Here is a 12,823-nt window from a genome sequence, read left to right as displayed (position 1 = left end):
CTAAAGCTGAAACTCCAGTACTTTGGCCACCTCATGCGAAGAGTTGACTCATTGGAAAAGATTCTGATGCTGGGAGGGACTGGGGGCAAGGAGAAGGGGACGACAGAGGATGAGATGGCTGGATGGCATCACTGACTCGATGGACATGAGTCTGAGTGAACTCTGGGAGTTGGTGATGGACAGGGAGGCCTGGCGTGCTGCGATTCATGGGGTTGCAAAGAGTCAGACAAGACTGAATGACTGATCTGATCTGATTGGATTTATGATTTAGAATACAAACCTCTCATTCAGAGTGACGATGTATCTTTCTGATATTTACAAAAATGTTGTTTTACTTAAATATATGAAAGGTTAAAAAAGACATGTCTTTTTCAGGAGGAAGAAGCACTATTTGCTTTGATTTTCTTTAATAGGCTGGCTTAGTCGCTTAGTCATGTCTGACTCTTTGCGACTCCATGGACTATAGCCTGCCGGACTCCTCTGTCCATGGGGATTCTCCAGGCAAGAATACTAGAGTGGGTTGCCATGCCCTCCTCCGGGGAAGCCAGCATTTATTAAATGTTGAACATTTACTATATGCTAGGTTCTGTTCTGATTGTCTTACACCTATAAATCTCAAGAAGTATTAGTATTACTTTTGCCTTTTCACTGATAAAGAAGTTGAGTTTCTCCCACACCTCTGCTTTTTTTTTTTAAAAAGATGTACAGATAGAAAGAGATGAAGTTAGAACCCAAGTGATTGGACTTCAAAACTGTATCTTACCCTTTTCCCTCCATTACCAGAAATTCATTCTTGATCTGAACCACAAAACTCAAGAAATGACTTGAATGATTATCTTCATTTCTTGGAAGGATTATATATAGCTAGTCCTTTTCTTGATGCATAGGAGAGAGGATAATTTATACATCCACTGGATGGCCTCAGGGCCATGGTGTAAAGGTGACACCAAAACCAGAACTGAGACATTAAGGCAGACGGAGCCACTATCCCCTTATTGTTAGTGTTGAACAGAAAAATAAATGACTTGAATGTTAGATTTGACTAGTGGCAGTATAATTTATTGAGCTATTAATTTCTGTCTAGTGTTCACTGCTACAGAAGACTGGGAAGATGGGGAAGGTTATTATTAGAGAACACACAGGCCTTCTACATTCTGGACTCATTTGCCTCAGAAGCATTCACAACTTCTTTAAGTTTCTGCAGCTGCTTCTGAAGACTTATCTTCCCAACCAGGTCCTGAGACCTGGGCATTTAAAGGGAAAGTGAAAGTGTCAGTCGCTCAGTCTTGTCTGACTCTTTACGACCCCATGGACTATATCCTGCTAGGCTCCTCTGTCCATGGAATTCTCCAGGCAAGAATACTACCATTTCCTTCTCTAGGGGATCTTCCTGACCCAGGGATCGAACCCAGGTCTCTTGCACTGGAGGCAGATTTTTTACCATCTTAGCCACCAGGGAAGCCCCATTTAAAGGGAAGTGGCAGGAAATTTCTCATGACTGTGAAGTAAGGAAGCTCATGCTTTAAAAGGAAAAGAAATATAATGGCTAGAGCCAGGAGATTCTGGAAGGACAACAAGTTGTGGCTTCAGAGCTGAGAGGCACTACTTGCATATAACTACCCCATCACCCTGGGGTGGCTCTGTGGATTGCTAGAGGAGCTGGACACTAGTGAACCCCCCTTTTTATGCACCTGTCATTTTGTGTACAATAAAAACTCATTTTATTGTATTATTGTGAAAAACTAAATATGGTTTAAACTCAATTTTGAAGTTAAAGATTTGAAATATTCTTAAAATTGGAAGATGATGCCTAATATTGGCACATGCGTGCATGCTCAGTCATGTCCACCTCTCTGCAGCTCCATGGATTGTAGCCCACTGGGCTCCTCAGTTATATCGGTAAGGTGCTGTAAAACTTACAATGATCTTTTCCACTCATGAGCTGTGTCTCAGAGTAGTCAAATGATTAGTCCAAGAAAAGGTAGCAAGGGGCAAGAACATAACTGGAATTTCTGTTTTCAGGTCCAGTGCGTTTCCCACCTCAGCAACTTCAGACTCGACCTTTCAATACAGTGTTTTAGTCTCTTATGCTCAACACAAAAGGCATTCTTACTAAGGTATCCTAGGTGTAACAGAATCTCTTTACCAAAAACTGAATTTTTAATACAAATTTACATGACTCTAGGTACCTTACTATCCACAAAACATATGAAACTGTCTGCGCTAGACACTTCAGGGGGTGGTTTAGTTGTCAGTCACACCTTCCACATTCCAGTGGCAGTTGAGACTGAGAACGAAAGGAATAATGCAGGAAGGAGTTGATGGTTCTGAAGAAGACCTTGGAAGTCCTGTGATTGTTTAATGAACCAAGTGACATGACATTATTTCCCTTAAAAATGGCTAAAGATAATTTTTTAACTTCAGTATAAGCAGTTAAAAGATTAAAACCATAGGATCACCTCCATACATTGAAATGATACATTTCAGTGCAAAAGCTTGCTTGATTTTTAATGGAAAAATTTAGAAGTGTTTCTATTAAAACCAGAAGTGAAAAAAAAATGCCAGCTACTAACATTATTTTTTCCCCCAACATTATTACTTAACACTTTCTGTAAAAAGAAATAAGAGCTAAAACAATTAGAAAAGTAGAAGTCATTATTTACATACTTGTTAATGTTGACCTAAAAAAATCAGAATAAAATGAAAACTACTATAAATGATAATATAATTATTTTGCTGCTGCTAAGTTACTTTAGTCGTGTCCGACTCTGTGCGACCCCATAGATGGCAGCCCACCAGGCTCCCCCGTCCCTGGGATTCTCCAGGCAAGAACAGTGGAGTGGGTTGCCATTTCCTTCTCCAATGCAGGAAAGTGAGAAGTGAAAGTAAAGTCGCTCAGTCGTGTCCAACCCTCAGCGACCCCATGGACTGCAGCCTACCAGGCTCCTCCGTCCGGTATTTTGCAGGCAAGAGTACCGGAGTGGGGTGCCATTGCCTTATTATTTTAGGTTCTGACTAATATATTTTTCATATTAATTTTTTAAAGTTTATATGTGTCTTTTGAAACTGCACAAAACTTAAAATATTATAAAGAAAATACAGTATAAGAATAATCTAAAATATTATTGTTTTGAGAAGAGCGATCAGAAAGGACAAATTCCACCCAATATTAAAGCTAACTATAGGATCTTCAGTAGTTAAAGCTGTCATATAAATAAACAAAGAAGTGAATGAAACGAATCTAAATTGGACCCAAGGCATACTGGCATACCAAGTTTTAGCATATAGAAAATGATAGTATTTTAAATAAGAGGTGAAAGAAACAAGGAGGACATTTTGAAATGTTTTAAAATGTCAAAATCATTTTGAGGACAATGGAATTGGAGCCTTACCTCACACCTTACACCAAAATAAGTTCTAGATTGATCAAAAATTAAAACATAAAAGTGAATAAAGAAACAAAACTCAAAAAATTTGAGAAAAAAAGCATGAGAAAATGTTTTAATAATCTTAAAGCAAATGGTCTTTATAAGCATAAGAAAAGCCAAAAAGGGGAAAAAAAGGCTGATATATTTGACTAAGTCAATATGAAAACCTTTTTACATGACAAAAAAAGCTCAAAAGACAAAGCCCAAGTCGGCAAAACAGTCATACCACATGTTACAAAATAGTAAACTTTCTTAATGTAAAAAGAAGTCCTACTAATCAGTAACAAAAAGGTCATTAACCATAACATACAAATTTTCCCTCTAAACTTTCATTTTAATATATTTGAACAGCACATTTATTTATACTCCTTATTGAAATTTAACTAGAAGGAAATCTAAAGAATACACAGAGAATGCACAAAGGGACAAGAAAGAAGAAGGTTTTAAAAAATTCTCGAGTTTTAAAAAAAAAATAAAGTGCACTGGAATGATCACTTTCTCCACAGAGCAAAAGCAGCAGCAGAAAGCCAGGTGCTTGCAGAAGTAAGTCAACTTTTTCTAGTGGGCTCTGAAAAGGTTCTGGACCTGGAGGCACCATGTTCTCCTAAAACAGGGGGTAATGCATGGCACTGAGAACGGAATTGATTCAAAGTCTCTACATAGGGAAGCTGGGCATTCTTGACTGCCTTCCCCCACTTCTCCCCTGCTCTGCTAGAGAGCATAATGGAGTCATACTCCTTCGTGGCTTACAAAGTAAAATCTGTATTTGCTACAGAGGTCAGAACATAGCAGCAATAATCTGCATTGTGGTTGGGTTTCCCTGTTAGACCACAAAAGCCTCTTTAATACATCATATAATGGAGGGTTTTCCATTAATACTATCATAGGGTTTAAACAGCCTGTGGTCTAACTCAGTATTTCCGAGAGCAGGCACCTAAAGTTTCAGATTCTAAGGTGCATATCTCCTCCCTTTCAGCCCAGAACAGTTCTGTTTATTGTCAGATACACAGCTTCTAAAAAGGGCTCAGGTGGTGGTGAGGGACAGGTACAAAGCGTCCATGGAAGTGATGGCAGAAGGCTCTTGGCAAAGATGGGAAATTGGGGATAGTGGAGATGGCAGGATTCTTCAGCTGCGATGGGTAATTTTATAGTAGGAATGGAGTGAAGACCATCCAGTGTCTGAGAAATGAAGAGCAGTTCATATGCATCATCAGTCAGGAATGAGAGTCCTTACACTTTTATATAAGGGGTGTTTGTAACTCACCCCTTGCTTTTTAATTTTGACATTTTCCTACTTTTATAGTAGGTTTTTGCAATTTATTTGTCTATAGCTTTTTACATGATTCAGAAATTCAGAGGAGGGCATGGCAACCCATTCAAGTATTCTTGCCTGGAGAATCCCCATGGACAGAGGAGCCTGGTGGGCCACAGTCCATGGGATTGCAAAGAGTCAAACATGACTGAGTGACTAGGCACAGGAAATTCACAGTACTCACCAGACATGTAAAGGCATCTCAGTAATTATGGTTTTGTTTATGGCAGAGAGAAACTGGAGATAACCTTAGTGCTCATTCCTGGAGAACAGATGAGTAAATTCTGATGGTACATCACTGAACTGCACTGTGGAATATAGATACCATGGGTACCATAGGAATTTCATTTAAATATTCCAGACACCATTTATTTTAATAAAATGAGGATTTTGAATCAGGTGATTTCTAAGTTTGCTTTCTTGCCTGGAATTCTATGATTCAGAAATTTCAAGATGATTAAAGCAATATAACACAATATGTTATTCACGTTGGAAAGATAAATCACAGTAACTTTACTAATGGATATATCATCTTTAATCAAGTACTCACTCTACTGGGAAAATACTTGAGTGCTGGTCTGATTGATAGCATGATTACTTATGGGGTATGTATTAATAATTGGGAATTTATCCTTAGGTTTAATTATCATTATTTCTAGGAAAATAAGAATCGTTTTTGACATTTAATATAATGAACACATGTTACATCTATACAGAAAAATTGAATGAACTTTCTGATTGAACTTTTTGGCCAACCCAATATATAATAAATTAATAGGTAAGGAATTATTCCGTGTCTCAATTTCTTCATCTACAAAATCGAGATCGTAACAGTGGATGCCTCAGTGGTGGTTGTGATGATTAAATGAATTAAGGCAAAGATTAGTCATTATTAATATCATACACGAGAACCCTTATCTGCCTTCACTTTCATGCTCAGAATCTTAGCAGTGATGAGCTGGTATAATCTCTCACGGGAATGCTTTTAGAAAAAAAAGAGCCATGTGGATCTTTCTAGGAAGCCATTGCTTGGTCCAGCTAGTCACTGTGGTGTTGGTATGGTGTTGAAGAGAAGGGTTCAGACCTCCAATTCATTTTTCAGTTGGTAATCTGGAGTAGAATTTGCTGATTGACTGTGAGGTGTAAAAGAGGGAGAGGCTGAAGACAGGACCTTTAGCTTAGTTTCATAAAGACACTACTACCAGAGTAAACAGGACATTCAGGAAGAAATGCATGATTGAAGTGTAAAAGTAATGAATGTACTCAGTCAGGAGGAGTATCAGTAGGTATTATCTGGGAGGCAATTAGAAATGTGAATGGGGTTTAAGGAAAGACCAGAATTGTGCTAAAACTCATAGTCTTTTAAAAAATGCAACACAGAATTTATGCTATTAATAGGATTATTTCTTTAAACCTAGCCAGCGAAAATTTTTTCTTGTTAATACATTGATAATGGTAAAAGAATTAGACACTTCCCAAAAAGGAGCAAAGTGAGTCATTCCTACTAGGAGGCATTTGCAGAAAAAGCCAAAGCACATACTAGACTGTTTACACAGAACTATGTCTGAGAGACCAGAAATTGATATGAAAATGACAGTAATTTATAGCTATCCAGTTCTTATCTCAAAGTTCTTTTAATTTAATCAAATCTTTCCACAAGAGCTGCAGGTAAAATTCACGGAGGGCGGAGAAGGCAATGGCACTCCACTCCAGTACTCTTGCCTGGAAAATCCCATGGATGGAGGAGTCTGGTGGGCTGCAGTCCATGGGGTCGCTAAGAGTCGGACACGACTGAGTGACTTCACTTTCACTTCTCACTTTCCTGCATTGGAGAAGGAAATGGCAACCCACTCCAGTATTCTTGCCTGGAGAATCCCAGGGACGTGGGAGCCTGGTGGCTGCTGTCTATGGGGTCGCACAGAGTCGGACACGACTGAATCGATTTAGCAGCAGCAGCAGCAGCATGTATTGGTAAGACATCTTATTGTTTTCATTCACCGCTGCCAAAGGCAGCCATCTTCAGAGTGTAATGTGCAAACTTTTTGACTAGTGCGAACTTTTTGACCTTTAAATTTATCTGGGCTCTGTTGCAAATCACAGAACAAAGAAGGAGTACAGTACTAGATAAAGGTATCTCTGTTACTTATAGCTGTGTGACATCTCTAAATTTCATTTTATAAACCTCATTTTATTAATAGCAAAGTAGAGGTAATATTAAGAATTACACCAGAGGATTGTTGAGGATTAATAATATATTATTAAAAAGAGATATTGACAATGAGATTTGTGATGTAGGGGGTTAGGAAGCAGGGTCATTAGAGCCAGATTCCTTGGTTACAAAACCAGCTTAGCCTCTTTCTTAGTAGTGTTAGTCACTCAGTCGTGTCCAACTCTTGTAGCTGTAGCCACGTGGACATAGCCTGTGGACTGTAGCCCACCAGGCTCTTCTGTCCACTTCAGACAAGAATACTGGAGTGGGTAGCCATTCCCTTCTCCAGGGGATCTTCCTGACCCAGGAATCAAACCTGGGTCTCTTGTATTTCAGGCAGATTTTTTACCATCTGAGCCACCAAGCCTCTTTCTTATTTACTGTGTTTGCAACAACAACCTTTCTTTGCCTTAGTTTCCTCATCTGTAAAATGAGCCTAATTATGGTTTCTAACTTACAGAGTTTTGAAGATTAGGTGAATTAACATATATAAAGTGATTTTAGCCACAGTTGTACACAATAAGCACTAAATCACAGTTACCAATTTTCTCTACTGTTAGGTAAAGCTCTTAATCAGTGCTATTCCCACAGGAAGGGCTAGGCATCTTATTGTGGCTACTATAGCAATAACAATTCTGGCTTCATTATTGAGGATGCTGCTATGTCAAGAACAAATATTAAGAACTAAGGTGGCGGTTACCAGATTCTAGATGTTGATAACAATTGAAAATACACATTAGAATCAGAAAATGTTCCTGTTCTGCTTTTGTTCACTTCATCAGAGCAGCTGATGAGGATTCTAAGGAGCACTTGAGCAAGCAGGATGTCTGAGTAGCAGATATCAAGCATCCATTTCAGCCACATCAGCAACCTGTGCTGTCTGTAAAGTGGAAATCACTTGCGGGCAATAAATATTTTATGATAGTCGAATCTTTACCTGGAGTGTGTTTTGGACACTTAGCAGCTTGGAATAATTTAGAACCAAATTTGAAGTTGTCACAATAGATGCCCAGTGTATTTTCTTAGGGATGAAATTTATGCAAAAATCTGTAAGGAGTATAAGAAATGTGATTTCCCCCCCCCCATAAACTATGATCAATTTAATACATGTTCAGTTCATTCTGTGGATAATAATAGCATCTAAAATATAGCTTGTATAGTTATAATACAGATAGTTTGGTTTTCATATGAAGATAGTATCTTTTGGCCTTTGGATAGGAGAAAAAAGTTACACAGAATCAGAAAAAGTGGTCCATCGAGTATGGCATTCTGGCAAAGAAAGACATGGTTCAAGTTGTCTGACTTGATTCCAACCAGAACTATCATACTTGCTGTCTCTGTCTCCTCGCCTCCATTCTTTCCTCAATTTTCCCAATGTTTCTAGTACTCTATTCCCATCACTCTTAACCATGATATCTCTTAACCATGACACCAATGACGTCCATTCTGCCAAAACTAATGTCATTTCTCAGTACTCATGTCACTTGCCTTCCTTAAGCCTTTGACTAAATTGATCCTCTGGACTTCTACGATACCATGTATATTCTGTTTTCCTTTTTCTTCTAATTGCTACTTCTCAATCTAGTTTACTGGTTCCTAGTTTTTTGTGTAAGTTCTAAAAGTTGAAGTGTCCCTAGAGTTTGGTCTGGGCTCTTGTGTTTGTCATGTTGCATTCTCTGCCTGGGTGAGCTAATCCAGTTGATTCATGACTTCAAAAACCATCTATTTCCTGATGACTTCTCAATTCATAATCAGGTGTTAACTTCTCTTCAGAACCCAAGACTTGTGTAAACCTCACCATATACTCTTCAACATCTAATTGGCATCTCAAACTTAGTACATCCCTCTTCCATCTACCATCTGCTTGCCCTGTCAAGCCTGTTTTCTGATCTTCCTGATTCCAGTAAATGGTTTCATCTTCTACCCATTTGTTAAGACTGAAAAAAATCTTTTCTGAATCTCCTTTTTCTTCATTCTATACATCCAGTTCACCAGTAAGTCTTAACCACATTAATCTAAGACATAATCTTCTCTTTCCTAGACCATTAACACAGTTCCCTCATTGGTCTCCCTGGTTTGATGTTTTTGCTGTTACTTCTCCATAGCCAGATGTGATCATTTAAGAACAGTAGAACAGATCCATGCTCACCATCCCTCCCTTGAGTTTCCCATTGTAACTGTAATCAGTATACATTAAATTACATTCTCGGCTTTTTGGCTATGATGTAGTATTGGAGCTTCACGGGTGGCACAGTGGTAAAGAATCCACCTGCCAGTGCAGGAGACACAAAAGACACAGGTTCGATCCCTGGGTTGAGAAGATCCCCTGGAGTAGGAAAAGGAAACATGCTACAGTATTCTTGCCTGAAAAATTCCATGAACAGAGGAGCCAGGCAGGCTACAATCCATGGGGTTGCAAAGAGTCAGACACGACTGAGTGACCAAGCACACATTGCTGCTGCTAAGTCACTTCAGTCGTGTCTGACTCTGTGCAACCCCATAGATGGCAGCCCACCAGGCTCCCCCATCCCTGGGATTCTCCAGGCAAGAACACTGGAGTGGGTTGCCATTTCCTTCTCCAATGCATGAAAGTGAAAAGTGAAAGTGAAGTCGCTCAGTTGTGTCTGACTCTTAGCGACCCCGTGGACTGCAGCCTTCCAGGCTCCTCCATCCATGGGATTTTCCAGGCAAGAGTACTGGAGTGGGGGTGCCATTGCCTTCTCCAAGCACACATTAAATAACAGTAAAACATGAACTTCTTACCATGGCCCTTGGGTATCTTTCTGAAGTCAACATCTATTACTATTGCCCTTGTTTCATCACACACAAGCACAACAGTTTTCTTTCTGTCTCTTGAGTGTCCTTGGCTCATACTTCGGGATCTTGAGATTGCTTTTTTCTGTTCCCTCAGGTATTCAAATGACTGGCTCATTGTTATAGACAATGTCTATGTGCCCTTCAAATTCATATGTTGAAACCTAGTCCCTAGTGTGAAGGTATTTGGAGAGTCTTTGGGGGGATTAGGTCATGAAGGCAGAGCCCTCATGGGTGGGATTAGTGCCTGTACTTATAAAAGACACCCCAGAGAGCTTGTTTGCCCCTTCCTCCATGTGAAGACACAGTGAGAAGACTGCTGCCTATGAATCACAAAGTGGGCTCTCCCCAGACATCAAATCTGCTGGCGCTTTTTTCTGGGGCTTCGCAGCCTCCAGAACAGTGAGAAATAAATTCTGCTGTTTATAAGTCACTACATCTATGATATTCTGTTGAGTGTGTATGTGTGCTCAGTCATGTCCAATTCTTGTGACCCCATGAACTGTAGCCCGGCAGGCTTCTTTGTCCACAGAATTTTCCAAGAAGGAATCCTGGAGTGGGTTGCCATTTCCTACTTCAGGGGATCTTCCCAACCCAGGGATCAAAGCTATGTCTCCTGGATTGCAGGAAGATTCTTACTACTGCACCACCAGGGAAACCATGATACTCTATTACAGCAGACCAAATGGACTGAGACACTCTTTCTTATTTATCTTCCAAAAAGACACCTTCCATAGACACTCTGGCTAATACTCTCCTCCAGCTCCCATTCTGTAGTCCTTCTCTATCTCATTACCCTGTTTTCTTTCATAGCAGTGATCATCAACTGCTTTTATCTTATTTTTGGATTTTATTTGCTTACATCTTTACTGTCTATTTCATTTTCTCCTAGAGTGTTAAATCCTGTAGATCTAATAGAGCTTGATTTGTCTTATTCATATCTCCTTTATTTAAAATAGCTTGTGGCCCAGTGTTTGGAATTTTTATTAGATAAATGAATGAATGTTAATGGAATGTTAATGAATGCATAGTACCTTTACTTGGAGGTAGGGAATTGAAGAGATTACATTTGTACATAGATAAGCTTCTCAAAGTTTAAGAGCCTGTTTCTTCCAGTTTGAAGTTACTTCATATATACTTCAGTTTGGGGAGTTTTGCTTTGTTTCCTATTGAGCCTTCTGTGACTGTTAAAGCATTATACCTGATGGACTGTGAACTGTTTTAAGCATGTTTTACTTGTACTTTCAAAAACTATTTTAACTCTACATTTACTTTAGCTTACTGGATCCACTGGTCTGAGATTAAGTTGTTAGTTAAGGTTACATTAATTCATGCATTTTAGTCCCTTCTTTGAGAAAAAGAAGAAAATAGATTCATTTACTATAACACAACTTGCCCAGAGGTACCCAGTTCCATTCTACTATTAATAATCTAAATGTACTGAAAGGGAAGTAACTTGGGGGGCACCATTCTTTGACATTATTCACTAGATAATTAAGTGTCTATATTAGGTTTCTAAGGATTCAAATATGATACAAGACTTTGATAGATTTTTGCATTATATTTATTCTTTCTATATGAGAGAAATGCATGGAAATAAAGTACAGTGTAATGAGTATTTCAGTGAATATAAATTTTTCAGTAAATTAAAATATAGGAAATTTGAGAATTATCTGGAGAAGTTATGTCACTTTTGTAAGTGATCATCATACATGACAATTTTTTTTTTTTGGAACTGGAGAAGATTCTTATATATTTTGTATTCCATCATTTCAGGGAAAAGCTGGAGATTATAAATGCTGAGTTCCAAAGCCAGTTTGAAGATATAAATATAACATTTGTGCCAGTAAGATGAGAAATCTACAGGGCAAAGGAGCACTGAATTGAGAATTAGGAAATTAGGACACTAATCTCAATTTTGTTACTAAGTAGTTGTGCTATTTTAGGAGAATTCTTTATACTGAGGCTTTAATTTACAATAAACTGTTCAGAAAACTGTAAATAAAGTCTGCTGCTGCTGCTGCTGCTAAGTCACTTCAGTCGTGTCCGACTCTGAGCGACCCCATAGACGGCAGTCCACGAGGCACTGCCGTCCCTGGGATTTTCCAGGCAAGAACACTGGAGTGGGTTACCATTTCCTTCTCCAATGCATGAAAGTGAAAAGGGAAAGTGAAGTCGCTCAGTCGTGTCCGACTCTTAGCGACCCCATGGACCACAGCCCACCAGGCTCCTCTCTGTCCGTGGGATTTTCCAGGCAAGAGTACTGGAGTGGGCTGCCACTGTCTTCTCCGAAATAAAGTCTAGATACTCTTTAAGGTCCATTACAGCTGCAGAATACAAAAATATTAAACTTCTCTGTTTGGAAACTTCAGGACAACACCGAGATTCTTCTCTATTATTCATTAAAGACCAGACATGAAAAATTGGAAGTCATTTCTGATTTATTAACAGTGACTTGACTGCAGATTTCTTCTCAACTCAAAGGGTTGAACGTGCATTTTAGTTATAGAACTGTGAGTGTATATGTGGGGAGAAAGAGGAGTAGCATTTAGATAGGCCCACACTTGTCAAAGATGATAAAAAGAATGAATAAACAGATACAGCAATCATTGATTCACAGTGACAAGTGTTAGAACTAAAAATAAGGTGCTTTATGATCATTGGGAAACAGCTAGAGATAGTGCTTAAAGCACCTTTTTGGGGGTCAGGAGGGAGACTGAGAAGCCTTGTGCAGTGAAATATCACAGACTACAAAAGACCAGCTGACTGTAATTTTGCCCCAGTGCCTCTCCGTTGCTATAGTAAAAAAGTACGCTGCAAGTCAGACAGGTCTCATTATTGATACAGTTCCCATGACTACTCACTTCATGGTAATCCGATTCAGAATAGGACTTCTACATCTAACTCTTTGCCTGGTAAATCTTCCATTAGCTACTAGGATATCTAACTACCTATGTAAGAATGGTGGAGAAGGCAATGCCAAGCCATTCCAGTACTCTTGCCTAGAAAATCCCATGGATGGAGGAGCCTGGTGGGCTGCAGTCCATGGGGTCGCTACGA

At 39.2% G+C, this 12,823-nt stretch overlaps 1 protein-coding gene across 1 annotated transcript in view; it reads right to left on the bottom strand.

Moving 5' to 3' along the window:
* LOC129646362 (sodium channel protein type 3 subunit alpha) overlaps window positions 1-12,823 on the bottom strand; it is a 91,364-nt gene that overhangs the window by 12,704 nt on the left and 65,837 nt on the right. The gene's annotated exons all lie outside the window — the stretch shown is intronic.

Source organism: Bubalus kerabau, chromosome 3 (assembly GCF_029407905.1).
Source record: "Bubalus kerabau isolate K-KA32 ecotype Philippines breed swamp buffalo chromosome 3, PCC_UOA_SB_1v2, whole genome shotgun sequence".
Classification (NCBI taxonomy): Eukaryota; Metazoa; Chordata; class Mammalia; order Artiodactyla; family Bovidae; genus Bubalus; species Bubalus kerabau.
The sequence above is the reverse complement of the archived record's forward strand: the minus strand, read 5'-3'. Positions and strand labels throughout refer to the sequence as shown.